Genomic DNA, 15,770 nt, shown 5'->3' on the forward strand with positions numbered 1-15,770 from the left:
TGCAGGGATCAGTCCATAGAGAAAGCCCCTGACTGGGCGCCAGAAAAGCCTGGGCTCTGCTCCCATCTCTGCCCCCCCACGCCTCAGTGTCTTCACCTGAAAAACTGACCAAATAAGATGTGTGGAAACTATCCTGGGCACACAGCAAGGTCACGCACGGAAAGGTTCCTAGCACGGGGCACGGCAGTGGGAAGCTCCTGGTGCACACTTGTTTCCTTTCTCCTTTACTGAATCAAAGTACAATTTTCTGACAGAGCCGAGCAAGCATGCAGTAACACCCCAGCTAATATTCCCGAGTGCTTACCTTGTGCCTGACGTCAGCCTAAGGGCTTTGTTGATTTAAGTTACTTCGTTCTCCTAGATGCCACTGTGAGGTGGACAGAGACATTATGCCCATTGTACAGACAGAAACTGAGCCATGGAGAAGCAAAATGCCATTTTCTGGAAGCCTCCAGGGCTGCTCAAAGCCCACCCAGAGTGAGCCAGGCAGCTTCAAAACCCTTCCCTCTGCTGCCTTCTCCAGCGCTCCCACCAATGCTGCAAGGTAGCAACTGTCATTGTTCCTATTCTACAGGTGAGAAACTCAGACACAGAGAGGGGAAGTCATGCCTCCAGTGAACCAATGACTGAGTCAGGATTCGAACCCAGGTCTGGGTAACTCTTCTACCTGGTTCCCTTACGGCACCAGAGCCCACCTGGAATCTGGCACACCCACGAGGCCTCCGCAGCACCCAGGGGGTGCAGGCCAGACATCCCTGGCTCCAGGCGGCTATGGGGAGGTGAGTCCTTATATTTAGTACCCCCGGGCCCAGGAGCTGGAGGTCTCAGCTGGGGGAAAGCTACACTCTCTTAGGAGGGCAAACAGTGTTGCTCCCCCAGCCCCACCAGCGTTCCAGACATCAGGGAACAGGTGCACGGATCCCTGGGCCTGGGCTAGGTGAGGGGGGAACTCTTTTGGCAGCCAGAGCCCTGCGTGAACAAGAAGAAACCCAGCCTGCAGCCCCTTGGCCCTGGCAGGAGATTAACAAAACAAATACCCGAGCAATCTCAATTTCAACACTCGGGGAGGGGGGCCTAGTGTCAGGGCCCAGGGGGAGGGAGGGAAATGCAGAGACATTTTACCACCTAAATAACTTTCCCTCTGTTTAGTTTCACACGAACATACACTCAAGTGCACGCTCACGCACTCTCTCTCCCTCTTTTTACATTTTTATTTTATTTTTACAAATGCTCAAACTTTCCTGCCACAAATTATTCTTGGCCGGGTTACAAGTAGAAAGGCCGTGTGTATCCTTCACTTGACAAAAAGAGAGGGGAGGGGGGAATGTGCGGGCTCTTATGAAATATTTTGGTTGTGGGTTTGAGGTGGGATTTCTTCCTTACTTTTCCCGACTGTGCCTTCGCCTGGGAGGGAGGGTAGGAGCGTTGGCCTCCTGGGCATAAGCAGCCTCCACGCTGGTCTCCATCCTTCCACTGGCGGCCGCTGTGCCTGCTTACCTCCAGCTGCCCCAATGGGGTCCTGAGGCTCTGGTTTCACCAAGCTGATTCGGAATGGCATTCGGGAAAGGCAGACTGGAGCTGGCGTGGGGGGGCATCTCCCTGCGCTGGAGAGTCCTGTCTGGAGGCCTGGGGGCCAGGACACAGGTCCCCAAGTCCCCAGGTGGTCTCATCCCTCTCTACCCGGGACCCAAGAAAGGGGCTGGCCCTGGGCCCTCCCCAGCCATGCAGAGGGGGGTGAGCTATCCAGTCACCCCACTCCCCATCCCGCAGTCTCCCCCATGCCCGCAGATTTGGCTCCTGCCCCTCCCATCCTGCCCCCCACCCCACTTCACCTCACCACTCTGCTCCCCCCACTCCTACCCCCACCGGCCCCATCAAGTTCTTCGCTCCGGCCTCGTCATTTCTCAAACACACTGAGCATTTCCCACCTCAGGGCCTTGGCCAGTGCTCTTCCCTCTTCCCAGAACTCCCTCCCCTCCGCTCTCCTGTGAATCGTCCTGGGCTCAGCTGGATGGCCACCTCCTAGGAGAGACTTTCCTGACAAGCAAGGACCTTGTCATTTGCCATCTCGGCCCCTTGTTGGCTTTCTTCACGGCAGGCAGTTTGTTCGAGGTTGCCCTGTCCACGCTCTCGTTTTGCTCTGGTCCTGGTCCTCCCCCCACCGCGTGAATAAACAACCAAGCGAGGGAGGGAATGAGCAAACGAAGAACTGAATGAATCAGTGAGGTCCTGAAGGCTGGACCAATATTCCGTTCCTTCCTTCCACTGACAATTAACCCCAGGTTGTCCAAGGCTGTCCTCTGCGAGGGCTGCCTTTCCCGAAGCTGGTTCAGAAGGCGCTGGCTAGAGGCATCTGGGGTCCACCAGGCCGGTGGGGGTCTCTGACTAGGCTCTGGGCCCCCCAGGGACCCCATTGCATCACCAAAAAACGTTTCCTAGCCATTGCTGACAAAAGCAAAATCACACATAGCCACGGCCAGGTGAATGCGCGCCCACTTCTGTGCCCAGGGCCTCAGGGTCAGGCCACACTCATTCCGTCAGAGAGAATTTATAAAAACCGTGCAGGGATCCCTGGGTGGCGCAGCGGTTTGGCGCCTGCCTTTGGCCTGGGGCGCGATCCTGGAGACCCGGGATCGAATCCCACATCGGGTTCCCGGTGCATGGAGCCTGCTTCTCCCTCTGCCTATGTCTCTGCCTCTCTCTCTCTCTCTCTGTGACTATCATAAATAAATAAAAATTAAAAAATAAATAAAAAAATAAAAAAATAAAAAAAAAATAAAAACCGTGCAGATTTACATAGATGGTGTTATGAACTTCTCAACGCTCTCAAGGCTCACACCTTCAGAGGTGCTGTGGGGGAAGAGATTACAGATGAGGAACCCGGGGTCGGCGGCGGGGGGCCCAGAGGCGCACAGAGCACCCTCGTCATCGCCTCTGCGCCATCGCTGGGCCTGTCCTTCTGCTTTGACCGTGACTGCATGGCTGTCCACCTTCCCCGGCTGCGTGGCGCAGACATTTGGAAGCTGGCCTCGGTGCCTCCCTCCCCCACAACTCCACACCCGAGCAGCCTGAGCCCCGTGGGGCCTGCGCCTGGCGCCTCATCCATCCCACTGCTCCTCCCGTGTCCCGGGATTACCGTTATCAGCCTCGACTTGTCCGGCCACAGGGGAGCAGACAAAAAAAAAAAAAGTGGCCTCTGATGCCGCCTCGGGAACTGTGTCATTTTATTAGTGACAAGCAAGTTTATGGAGCTCTGCGGTGTATAATTATGCTCTCATTTTATCGATCAGCAGCTTGAGGTTGGAACTTTCTCATCCCTTAATGGAAACCCTGCCGCTCCTCTCCGCCAATTACAGTGGAAATTAATGGCTACTTACTTATGATTATGCTCATGAGCAATCATCCGGGGGCAGGTTACATGTGAACCATGAGGAACAAAACTGTGGCTCTTCAGACGGGGTGTCCAGCCAGCCTCCTGGCCAGCACCCACTTGCCCTGGTCAAGACCTTCAGAGGGTTGCCTGATGGTTATGTGGGAGGAGTGGAGTACGGTGTCCTTGCTTGGATGGATCGTCAGCGTTCTTTCACCCGTCCCCGGCTGGGGAGGACGGAGATTAGTGGTGTGTTTGGGCTGTGGGGAGATGGGCAAGAAGAGATGCCAAGTAGGAGAGCAGAGGCCCCCAGACTGGAGGGAACCACGCAGGGCGAGGGCAGGAGATGGGAGGAGGCAGAGGCTACCTTTGCTAAACACCTTCTCGGTCTTCGGAGTTGTGGGTGCTGCCTCCGTCCCGTACAGGCACCTGCTGAGTGCTGGGCCACAGCGTGGAACAGAACAGGCAGGAGGAATATCTGTCCGCAGGAAGCTTCTCATTCTCATGGGCAGCAATGGGCAATGAGAGGAGAACATACGCTAACCATGGGGTTTTGGATCAGGAGCAAATGAAACAGATCAATGGAACAGAAGGAAGAGAAGCCAAGCCTCAAGACGAGACGTGGAAGCCCGAAGGGGAAACATCTTCATGATCCTGGGTAGGGAGGCCCTTCCTCAGCAAGGCACAAAACCCTGAAGCCAGAAAGAAGAAACAGATGAATTTAAAAATATGTAAACATTAAGCCTTGAGGAATAAGGCCTGGACAGAGTGGCTGGGGGTGGGGAGGGGTGAGAGCGATGTCCACCAGGCTCACAGTCCTGGGGCGCCCCTGGACACAGCCTTGGCCCACATGTGTACCCGCCCCTGCCACTCCCTGCTCCCCTCCACCCCTAAGAGACATACCAGGGGCAGGACCTGAGGTCTCCCAGCCCTGTTCTCAGCCCCACCGCCCACCCCATCGGGGGACTCTGGGCTCTGGCCACCCCTGGCCTGGACAGCTACTCAGCCCCAACCCCTGCTCAGTCCCCCACTGAGAGGGCAGGTGAAATGGGCCGCCTGGGCCCTGAGGAAGGGACCTGTCCCAGCTCTGCCCGGGTCTGTCCAGGGCCTCCCTCACCATGCTGAGGATGTCACGTCTCCCTCTCTATGGCTGCCTTCCCTGCCGCCACCCCATCCCCACTCCCACCTGGACATCCTGAGGACTGCTCCACCCCGGCCCCAGAGCCACCAGCCTCTTCAAAGATGTGCCGAACATTGTCCCTTGAGTGGTCTTCCAGGATCTGCCAAGAGGCCCTCCCCAGCTCAGCAGCTCACTCGCCTGTGGTCACACAGCCAGGAGGTGCAGGCAGGATCCGAACCCAGCTCTGGCTGGCTCTACCCTCCTTTCTCCCTCTGCACCTGCCCACTGGTGACCAGCCTGCAGGCCATACCCAGATCCTGCCTGGAAGCTGGACTGCCTCACCTCTTGGAACCAGAGACAAGTTGAAATTGTGGGGATGCCCAGATCCCTAAAACACAAGAGTGGGGTCTAGGTATATGAGGCAGGGAGGAAGGAAGGAGAAGCCTGCAGGCTGAGACAGAAAGGACAGAGGAACAGGAGTGTTGACTGAGAGGAACAGAGGCAGAACCAGGGGCAGGGATGTGAGCTTGGGCCTAGAGCCCCAGTGGCGTGCCCTGGACCCTTCCCTGCAGGACAGGATGCCCTCAGCGCACCTGTGGCACAAGGGAGCCAGGCCGCTCAGTGGCAGGGACGGGGCAGCAGGGCCCAGCAAGGCCATGTGGGAGAAAGAAGCTTCCTGCACTCCAGGGTTACTGCGCCCTGCTACCCCACACCAGCCTGAAGCCCCCCTGGCCAGCCCTCCCGCTGCAGCCCCCAGGTGCGGAGGAGGGAGTCTCTCCAGGGAAGCAAGCAGATCAAAAGGAGGAGCAGCGGCTCAATCACCAGCATGTGCCTCCCTCCCTCTCTCCACGCACCAGGAAGCCTTCCCACAGCAGCTCCGATGTGGTTCAAGGACTCCAGGGAGGTCCCAGCCCAGTGCAGCTCCTTCCAGCCGTTGCCCGGTCCCTCTGCCAGGCTCAGGCTGTCTCCCACGTGGGTCTCAGCTACCCTTCCCACCCTGCCACTGGGCACATGCACGCACTGCCGTGCACAGGTGATGCACACACCCCAGAGCAAGCGGCTGTGCACACCCACTCTCTCTATCCTTGCCCAAACAATGGCCATCTCAGAAGACAGCGTGCCTGGGGCCTTGGGCTGCACAGATCACCCCCCGACACACACCTTCTCCCTGACACTTGTCCTGGGGAAACTGCATTGATGTGAACACCAGTACCCTACTACAGGGAGAATGGGGAAACGCCATGAGGCGACGCGGGGCACCGTCGTCAGGCCCCCAGGCATGCTTCCTGGACGTGTGGGTCAGTCTTCAGACCTCAACTCCTCCTTGCCTGTACTTTCCTGGGCAAGTAGCAACCAGCAGCCATGCAGGGAACACAGCGTGGAGCTGGCTTCAGTGCCAGCTTTGCCCTGTCTGTGTGGCCTGGGCAACTCACTCAACCTCTCTGAGCCTCAGAATCCTCATTTATGATTGAAGAGGAGCCAGGCATGTAGGAAATACCACTTTCCTAAGCCCTACCCAGCGGAGGAAAGTGAATTGTTCAAAAGGTCTCCCCCCGCATTTCAGGGTTGATGGGAACAGTCATCATAACGGGCAGCCGGCCTAGTCTAAGTTGGGCACGTGCGCCGTCTCATTCGGTGCCCACAGCTGCCCCACCAGGGAGGGCCCCCTATCGTTTCTGCTTGGCACATGGCATGCCACCACTCAGAGTGGTTGCGGCTGGCCTTGATGATCCGAGATTGCACAAAGCTGCACACCCAGGTCCGCCAGTGGACCTCTGGAACTGTCACCTTACCCCTCATGCCTCCCCTGTGCTGCGGCGTGGGACTGGGGCCCCCCTGCTTACGGTCCCTGGCCACATCAGGGTGCACACGCACACGGACACATCCGAGCAAACGCACAATGTGGCTCCCACGTAAGCTGGGCTCTAGATGCTCTCCAAACACTAATGGCTCTGACCTGTGTCTCTCCAGCTCCAGGTGCGGCCTGTCAAATCCCCTGAGGGCTAATAATTACGTCGAACTCAGCATCTCTGAGATGGGCCTTCCCTTGCCCACCCAAGGCACCATCACCAGTCACTACCATCACGCATCAGCCTCCTCACTGGTCTCCCTGCCTCCCCTTAGTCCCGAGTGACCCTGCTTCAAGTCCTGCAATGGCTCCCCTGCCACTCAGAGCAAAAGCCAAAAGCTCCCCACACACGATCTTGTGGCCCCGTGACTTTGCTGACTCCTCTCCTCCCGTTCACTCTGCTCCAGCCATACTGGCTTCTCTGCTGTCCCTAGAACACCCTAAGTGCATTCCCACCTCAGGGCCTTTGCACTCGCGACACCCTTGCCTGGGCCACCCTTCCTCCAGACAGCCACGGGTCTCCCTGCCTCTCACCCCTCAGGTCCCATCAGCCCTCAAAGGTCCCATTGGCGAGGCCCTCATGCCCAGCCACTTAGAATAACCCTCCCAGCCCCATGGTCCCTCTCCCCTCACTGCTTTCCACTATTTCCCTAGCACTTATCATCCCCTAGCATGTTACTAATTCGTATTGTTGTTTAATGCCCATCTCATCTCAGGAGGACACGCACTCCTGTGAGACCAGGCATCTCCGTCTGTTCATCTCCTATTGTGCTTGGAGCCTAGAACAGTGCCTGGCACATGGTAGACCCTTAATAAATATCTTTGCTGGAAGGAAGGAAAGGGAGGGAGGGAGGGAGGAGGGGAAGGAGGGAGGAATGTCATCAGAGTGGTGGAGTGGAGGCTGAAGAAAGTAGGGCGGGGAGAGGAAGGGAAAAGAGGAGGAAAGGGATCGGATCAGCACAGGAACAGACATGAGACAGATGCACAGCTGTGGCCCAGCGTTCAGAGATGGATAGGTCAGACCGCACACACGCACATGTGCACACACCCATGATGCATCCCTAAATATGCATATACGTGCAAATCCACCCCTGTACACGTGCATACCCACACAGGGCCCTCTAGCAGTACCCCATTCCAGCCCCGCACCCCTCATCCCCTCCACCCTACCCCTGCCCTCCACCCCTTCCCAGGCAGGGAGAGACACTTCTCCAGGGGGCCCCACTGAGTGGGGCAGGAAAGCACCAGCTCCTTCTCAGAGCTGATTTGGCTCAGAGTCCCTGCTTGTAATCTGCTCCTGGATCAGTGCTCACAGGGGCACTGGCCCTGGCCTGAGGGCAGGACCCTCACCTTCTCCCAGGAAGTCCCACAGAGTGCCCCCACCCCGAGTCCCCACTCAGCTGTGGCTCCATCCCCTTCCCCTGACCAGTATAACCTGCTCAGCTGAATTCTTGCTGGGCATTTTCAAACAATTCCAATTATTTGGGGGAGAAGTGAGACTGTGACTCCCAGGAGGGGCTTGGGGGGAGAGGAGGGAGAACAGGGGACCCCCTCCAGGATGGGGCAGCCTCTAAGTCGCTAGTTCTGCAACCAAGAGCCCCCCGGCCCTGTCCCACCCTCACAGCCTCGGTTCTCTGAAAATAGCAGATTCAAACGCCCAGGCCTGTGCACCCGCAGTGCCTCCTGCCTCGAGGGTCCTCCCCGCACTTCCCCACTAGCAATCTCCTCCACCTCCTTCAAGGCCTCCGTCAGGTGTCTGACACCCTCCACCTGTCCTCATCTCTGTTATTCGTGCCTGTTTAGGTGTCTGCCTCCCCAGCCAGAGGGGGGTCTTTGAGGGCGGAAAGCACGATGATGCATCCATACCTGCAGCAGATCCCAGCACGGGCCTGGCTCAGAGCATGGGCCCTGGAAATTTGTTCTCAGAATGTGAGAATGGGATGGGAAGGGCATACAGGGGCCTGGACCAGTGGCCAGGGTCCTGGGTCACTCACTACTTTGCTTGTGACCCTGGGCAAGTCACCCACCCTCTCTGTCCTGCCATCCCTACCAGGGCTGCGGGGGCCTGTCCCTGAGACCACTGTCCCTTTCTCCAGGACTGCTGCTGTCTCACCCATTATTGTGCCAGCACCATCATGAGCACCCACACACCTTCTACATCACCCTGTCTGCACGCAGGGGTTTTGTTTTCCAAAGCAGAACTGCACCTTGCCCCTCTCTGGACCCCTATCAACCAGCAGAGATCCCAGCACATTCTGGAAGCTCCATGTTGTAGACAGAAGGAAGCACCCTTAGTTTGGTCCCATTCCCTTGAGCTGGCATTCCCAGTAGAGAAAGCTAGAACAGGGCAGGGCCCAAGCTCTAGGATGATCCCAATGACCTCATGTTGCTGCCCCGGCCCTGGCTGCCTAGGACCAGCAGGGCCACCAACTGAACGATTTCTCTCGGAGTCCCTATGTTATTCTACGGGAGCTGGGGAGAACCTCCAGCCCGAATTTCCAGACTCACAGAGCATGTGAGTCACAATGAGAACTCAGAGAGTGAAGCCCCCAGCCTCAGTTTCCCTGTCGGTAAACCAGAGGCCATGTTCCTGCCTTTCAAGGCTGTTGGGAAAATGAAGGAAGTGACAGCAGAGGAGGCAGCTGGCCCAGTGCCTGACATCTGACAGGAGACACCCCTCAATCCTCCCAGCCCCTCTCCTCAGTGCCGCACGACTGCTGGCAATATGAGTACTGGTACTTCTCTAGGGTTCGGGCTCTGGGTGGGGGGGTGTTACACCTTAAAATGCTTTATTCTTGTCCTAGACATGGTCCCTAGATTATCTCATTGGCCTGTCACATCAGCCCTAAGAGGAAGAGTCTGCATCCCCATTTTACAGATAAACAAATGGGGACTCACTCAAAGTTACCCAGCCAAGAGCAAAGAGCCTGAGGCGATCGGCTCCCGTGACTGCCTCGGCAGGGAGGGGGCTCGAGGGATGTCATGAAGGCCAGGTCAGACCTGGCGCCTGGACCCAATGCCACCACCCTGCTGGGCAGCAGGACACTGGAGCCTGGAAAGATCCAGCGTGGATGCCGCCTAGGAAAGAGGTCCACACAGCTACTCAGACTGGTGAGCCCAGGCTGCGTGGGGAAGCTCTTCCCACCCAGTAATCTCAGTCAGGATTTGGGCAACTTGTGGTTCGGGGGTCATCCCTGCTGCCCCCGACCCTCACATTCATCAGGGCGACAGGAAGACAGAGATGCTAAGCCAGGCCCCACCTCTTAGACCACTTCCTCTAGAAGATTAGGATGCCTGGGTACCCCCACCCCCCACCCCACCCCACACCCCCCCACAGCCCCCCGCCTGCCTCTCCCACCATCAGTGCAGGAATAGCTTCCTGTTTTGCCAGGATGGGCGCCTGTTGCTACGGTGACGGTGACGGCAGGAGGTGCCCCCTCCAGGTGGCTGATACCAGGCTGGGCCCCTCCCTGGACCTGACCTATCACTGCCGCAGCCTCTCTAGCAGCTGGGCTGGCAAAACCATCTGGTCTGCGATCAAAGGGGCCGCAGACGGGCACTGCCCTGGGGCCTGGGCAAGGCACCCCTTATCTCTCCCAGGCCTGGGGAAATTTCCAGACTCAGGACAGCAGGAGCCCAGTGGGGCAGGAGGGGCAGGCTGGTGTGCACGGGAAAGACACTCCCTGGGAGTGGCAGGAGGGACTTGAAACTTGCCAGGAATGAGGCCTGAGCCCAGAGACAGGACAGGTCGGTGGCTCGTCCTTGTGGTTCTCTGTGCCCATGTGCTCCTCATCCTGCGGGAGCCCCAGCCAGCTGTGTGATGTAGGGCACAGCACTCCACTTCCCCGAGCCTTGGTCTCCTCTGCTGCTAAGTGGGAATCAATGCAACGGTTGTGAAGACCCCAATGTGAGAGGCCTATAGGACATTGGGGTAGGGGGACTCAGCTGTAATAATAAAGATATTAGTTACCATTCATTGATGATAAGCCCTTAAAGAGCATTATTCTCATTTCATCCACATGGCCACCTGAGATGTGGTCCCTACCATCACCCACATTTTACAGAAGAAAACACCAAAGGTCAGAGATGTCAGGAAATTGTCCCAAATAGCACAGATCCTAAGTGGCTAGTAAATGTTAGCTGCTAATACTGCTTTTTCCCTTCTACCATATTTTGGCTAAACTCACAGCCACCCTGAGTGGTCCCTGACTCCATCCTCTCTCCTCAGTCCCTCCTACTAGACCACCCACACAATCCTCATCCATTGGTTCATTTTTTAAATCCACCTAACAATAATAATAATTATTATTATTGTTAATGAATAACAATGATTAAAGATTGATATTTGCTAACCCTCGATAATAGCCGGCAAGTGCTGAGCTCAAGCACTGAGCTAAGGGCCCTATAACCTTAGTGACAGCCCTAGGAAGTCAGAACCATTATAGGGCATGAGGGATTGGAGGCCCAGTGTCTACACACACACACACACACACACACACACACACACACACACTGCTCCAAATGGACTGAACTTCCATTTCTGGAACATACTTCACTCTGCCTCACCTCCTGGTCCTTGCCATGCTATTGTCCCCACCTGGAACAAGCCATCCACTGGCAGTCTGTGTCTAGGCTGGAGGCTGGGCTCCTGGAGGACAAGGAGGATGTTTTCACTGTGCACCGTGCCCCAGTGCAGGACCTAGTGCAGAAGCTCAGGCAGATGAGGTTTTGAGTGTGGAAACAGTGCAGGACTAATTAATAAAGGAATAACAACTTTGGGATCTTATTCATAGAAACCTGACAAAACCTAAGAGACAATACCCAAACCCCTGTGTTTTCTGAGTTCTTTCCAGATAAAACAATCTCAGCTCCTATAGCATTTCCATATGATAACAGTCAGGATGCTGAGATTCCAGCAGAGGAATAAATGAACGAGTGAGTGAGCGGCGGGACGAATCCTCGGGTGAGTGTGTTAGGAAGCAAACAAGTCCGTGAGCTAGAGCATGAACTAGAAACTTGTTGAAACGGCAAAGTCAGTGGGTGAATAAAAGATGAGCCAGTGAATGGATGGGGCAGGAGGAAAAGGAAATGAAAGAAACCCCAGCAGCGTCAAGTACACGAGAGCAAGTCAGGGGCCTCCCCTCCACAAGCATCGCAGAGGGTCACCCCAACACTGCCCAGGGAGTCCAGCACCACAGGCTCTATAGGGTTGGCAAACTACAGCTCCTGGGCCAAGTCTGACCCGCTTGTAAATAAAGTTTTATTGGAACACATTTTTGCCTGCATTCTTTTTTATGTGTTGTGTGTGGTCACTTTCATCCTGCAACAGCAGAGCTCAGTAGCCACAACCATGACCATACGATCTGCAGAGCCTAAAATATTTTCCACCTTGCCCTTTCCAGGCAGAGTTGGCCCGTCTCTTTAGCAGAGCCCCTTGCTGGAGGGACCCGAACAGGCATCCTGCCTGGGATCCTCCCAATGCTGGCTGGACTCCTCCCTGCCTTCAGGGGGTCCTCGGGACCCCACCTGCACGTCTCCGGGCCTGGGCCCACCTTGCCTCTCAAGGCAGCCCTTCTTGCTCTAGGGCAGCTCAGGCCATCAAGAGCTCTTCCTTCCGCTGAGTGGAAATGTTCTGTCCTCTTTCTTGCCCCCACCCTCATCCCGACCTCCCGCCTTGACCGCGGGTGTTTACCCTGACCTCTGCCCTGTGTCTCGTTCCCCACCAGCCAGGACGGCTCAGGCCCGGCTGGATCCATTTCTCAACCAGGGAGGCAAGTGAGTCACCGAGTCCAGAGAGGGGACATCTGCTGGGCTCCGGCCTTCAGCTAATCTCACTAATTCTCTGAGGGAGGCCCAAGCCACCCCTGCTGCTCCGTGTATGCACTTGGACATGGCGTGGAAGCCAGCCGGCTTGAGAGGATACTCACTTGCCCAGAATTGTGGGGTGTTTCGGCCCCGAGTGTTTATTTCAAGTTTGGTTTTGTCTTCGGCTCCTGGGATCATTTCCCAAAAGAGCTGCAGAAATCTGGCCTCGACTGGGCATGTGCACGGGGAGGCAGAGGGGCTCCCATTTGACCCCCACAGACTTCCTGGGCCCACTTCACAGAAGAGCACACCCCCGTTATCCAGTTACTGGTCCAGGGTGCCTGTTTTCCTGTTGCCTCTCTCATTCTGGAATCTTCTAGAATCATTCGAGACCCATACAAGCCTCGGTAGGTTGCTTCGGACCCATTTCCATGGTATTCTACTGACACCTTAGCCCCATGGCACAGATGGGAAGCCTGACTCATGTGATAAGCGTGGCCTCAGGACCCTGATTTCCATGAGCAGGTCACAGACCAGTGGGTACCCAGACAGAGGAGCAGGGTGTGCAGAGGCAGGCTGGGGGTTACAGAGCATGAGGCCCGGGATCCTAAACCCAGTGGGAAGAAGCGAAGGCATGTCAGGAGGGAGCAGCCCGGGGAAAGGTGTGGAGGGTCTGAGGAGCTTCCTTCCTCACCGACGACATGCCCATTGCCTCTGTAACCATGACTACACGGAAAGGATCTGGAGACAAGAGGAGGGAGAGAGAAATAAGAGAAGGGAGAGCATAGTAGTGATGCACACGGGCTCTGGGATCAGACCGACTGGGCGCAGGCCTGGCACCGCTGCTTTTCAGGCGAGCCTCACTGGCCCCGTCCGTCCAATGGGGCTCATAATGCTGAGCTCACAGCTTTTCTCAGGGCGAAATGAGGTAATGCGTGTCGAAGCCTGGGCCCAGGGGCTGGCACGGGCCAGGCGCTCGGCCAGCGGACACCCTTTCCTTCCCCACGGACTCGGGGGATCACTTGCTGTTCGAATCTAAAGCTTATCCAGAGCCAGGCGCTATCACCGTGGTGTGAACCCTCCACCATCACCCATCCGACCCAGCGAGTCCGGGAGGGGGCCACGCCGCCGCGAGAGCATACCTGGCCTGCGTCTGCCCCCGTGGCGTCACCTGCGCACATTAATGAAAAATTCACGGCGCGGAGCAGAGCCAGGCCAGACCAGGAAATTGCAAAGTCGCGGGCGCCTTACCTCAGCCCCGCTGCACACTCTCTGCTTTTATAGCTCCACGTGTAATAACATAAAAGCATAATTTATTAAAGTATCACTTTAAGTGGGGATGGCAGGAGGGGGTCCATGCCCGAGGGACCGTGAGTGCCACATTGACTGGAGATGCCAAGGGAAAGCGGGGGGGAGGCAGTCTCGGGGCGCTCGGGCTGCCTGCCCATCACGCTCACCGTGCAATGGGTGGACAGCCCGGGAAGTGTCCAGAAGCAGTGAGCAATAAGGGCAGCACGGCCGGGAGTCGTGAGCTGGGGCGTGTGGGTCTGCGCCCTGTCTGCGTGACCCTGGATGGATCACTTCTCCCCTCTGAGCTCCAGTTTCCTCATCTGTAAATGAAAGGGTTGTGGAGAGCTCCTGAGTCCCCCGTCAGCAGCTCTCCTACTGGGCCTGCTCCTCCCATAGCGAAAGAGACTTCCAGGCACTGAGCCGTGCCAGGAAATGGCCCTGGGATTGCCTCATTAACCACGGAGGGGTATTTACACTGGGAGAAACAAATATTTATCTCTGGACCAAGTAGGAGGAAGGTCTTTGGAACCCCAGTCTCGTATCTGGCTCAGCCCCACTTGGGAGAAAGGGACCAGGTGGGGAGGGGAAGGGAGGAGGGGGTGGGAGGGAGGCTGCAGGGACAGAGGCAGGGCTGGGAGTCATGCAAGCCTGGGTTCAAGTCCCAACTCTGCTGCCCTCCAGGGTCGTGACCCTGAGCGCAGGTCCTCATGCCCCTGTGCCTCTGGGCCCTCCCAGGAAACGTGGCTCTCAGGACACAGTTAGCTTTCAGGGCGAGTGGACGTTTCAAGGAGATAACGTGTACCTGAAACAGGGTAGGTGTTCAGTTATTACTGACTCTGTGCCAGGCACTGTCCGGGGCTCTCAAGATCCTGCGAGGGGGGAAGGCAGGCAAACAGCAGGTATTATTAGGAAAAATGAGGTGGGGGGAAGGAGGGTCTCACCCAGAGACCTACAATACTCTAAGCTGGAAGCATCAGGGGGATAGCAGCCCTTTAGCACATGGACCACACAGACTTTTTTTAAATTTTATTTTATTTATTTATTCATGAGAGAGACAGAGAGAGAGAGAGAGAGAGGCAGAGACACAGGCAGAGGGAGAAGCAGGCTCCATGCAAGGAGCCTGACGTGGGACTCCATCCCGGATCTCCCAGGTCTCCAGGATCAGGCCCTGGACTGAAGGCGGCGCTAAACCACTGAGCCACCAGGGCTGCCCCACACAGACTTTTTAAAAAGCGATAAATATACACCAAATGATGAGACACACAATAGCCCCCTTCTGACTTTCATTCGCCCACCTTCCCAAAAGGCATAGTGGATGGGGTGCCTCACAGGGACAGGATACAAATTTTCCGAACCGAATTCAGGAGCCTTGGTTTGTCCAAAGAATTATATGGTGTTTCCTGCTTGGGGTCTGGTTAGTGAAATGGGAGAACTTCTGGAATCCGGCTGGTTCTCTCTACCTGCACCGGGGCTACCTCCCCAACCCAGGCCAATATCCTCTCCTGCATGGCTACATGAGCAGCATCCTGGCTGGTCCCCCCACTTCTACCCCCACCCCCAGTCTGTTCACAGATGTAGTGTGTTCTTGTACCTTGAAACCAGTTGAGGGTGGTTGGGGTTGGCTGACAAGATGCCCGTGAAAGGGCTAAACTAGGAGACATGGACACAACACTGGAGATGAGGTGGTTGGACGTGGGAAGAACTTCTTGACTTCAGGGAAGAAGCACCTGTAACGTACCCTCAGGGTAGCTGCAGAGACTTGAGCTCCCAGTTCTGCACGACGGCGTCAGGTAGCTTCTCGGTGGGTCCCCGACATGGGGTGAGCCCAGCAGACCTCAGAGTGTTGTGGACACCAGAACAGCGCCAGGCTGGACAGATGGGGGCAGAACTCTTTCCCGAAGCTTCTGGGGCTGAGCAGTCACCTCACGTACCAGAACTTATTTATTTAAAGTTGTGGTTGTTGAGTTTAGTGTTTGTTGAAATGACTCTGGGGCCCTCCTCCCGCAAGCTCCGGGCCCCACTGAGAACTTGAAAGTGACATTCCTCAGGCCAGCTAAGAGGAGTGGGGGGGAGACACCTCAGGGTGCTAGCAGAAAACAGACTCGTGCAAAAGGGATAACAGAAGAGGGGTTTCAGAGGAGTGGGTCCATTCCCATCCAGCAGGGGATGGTGTGGTGCCCAACTGGCAACAGTGGGGAGCTGTTAGCACCCGTCTGCCCCAGGCGGGTGCCAGGACTGGGGCAACACACCATGTGGAGAGCTGCAGAGGACTAAGGCCAGCCCCTGGGAGGGAGGCCGCAGGGAGGGAGCAGGCCCCCCTTCCTGCTCCTACCCAC

General features: G+C 56.6%; 2 long non-coding RNA genes across 8 annotated transcripts in view; both read right to left on the bottom strand.

Moving 5' to 3' along the window:
- The window catches only part of LOC144314743 (uncharacterized), a 65,549-nt gene extending 58,122 nt beyond the window's left edge, over window positions 1-7,427 (bottom strand). The window contains exons 1-4 of one of the 2 annotated variants that reach the window (XR_013380593.1): window positions 4,557-7,427; window positions 3,738-4,062; window positions 1,929-3,630; window positions 110-1,626 (exon numbers count right to left, since the gene is read on the bottom strand). This is a non-coding gene — a long non-coding RNA (uncharacterized LOC144314743). The remainder of the gene's footprint in view (window positions 1-109; window positions 1,627-1,928; window positions 3,631-3,737; window positions 4,063-4,556) is intronic. The other variant, XR_013380594.1, reaches the window with a different exon arrangement.
- Window positions 7,428-10,899: 3,472 nt separating this feature from the next.
- LOC144314745 (uncharacterized) overlaps window positions 10,900-15,770 on the bottom strand; it is an 82,607-nt gene continuing 77,736 nt past the window's right edge. For 5 of the 6 annotated variants that reach the window (XR_013380597.1, XR_013380596.1, XR_013380600.1 and 2 more), the window contains 2 exons: window positions 14,237-14,303; window positions 13,457-13,754 (listed from right to left, as the gene is read on the bottom strand). This is a non-coding gene — a long non-coding RNA (uncharacterized LOC144314745). Of the gene's footprint in view, window positions 10,988-13,456; window positions 13,755-14,236; window positions 14,304-15,770 lie in introns of those variants that run through there. The other variant, XR_013380601.1, reaches the window with a different exon arrangement.

This window comes from Canis aureus, chromosome 5, assembly GCF_053574225.1.
Source record: "Canis aureus isolate CA01 chromosome 5, VMU_Caureus_v.1.0, whole genome shotgun sequence".
Classification (NCBI taxonomy): domain Eukaryota; kingdom Metazoa; phylum Chordata; class Mammalia; order Carnivora; family Canidae; genus Canis; species Canis aureus.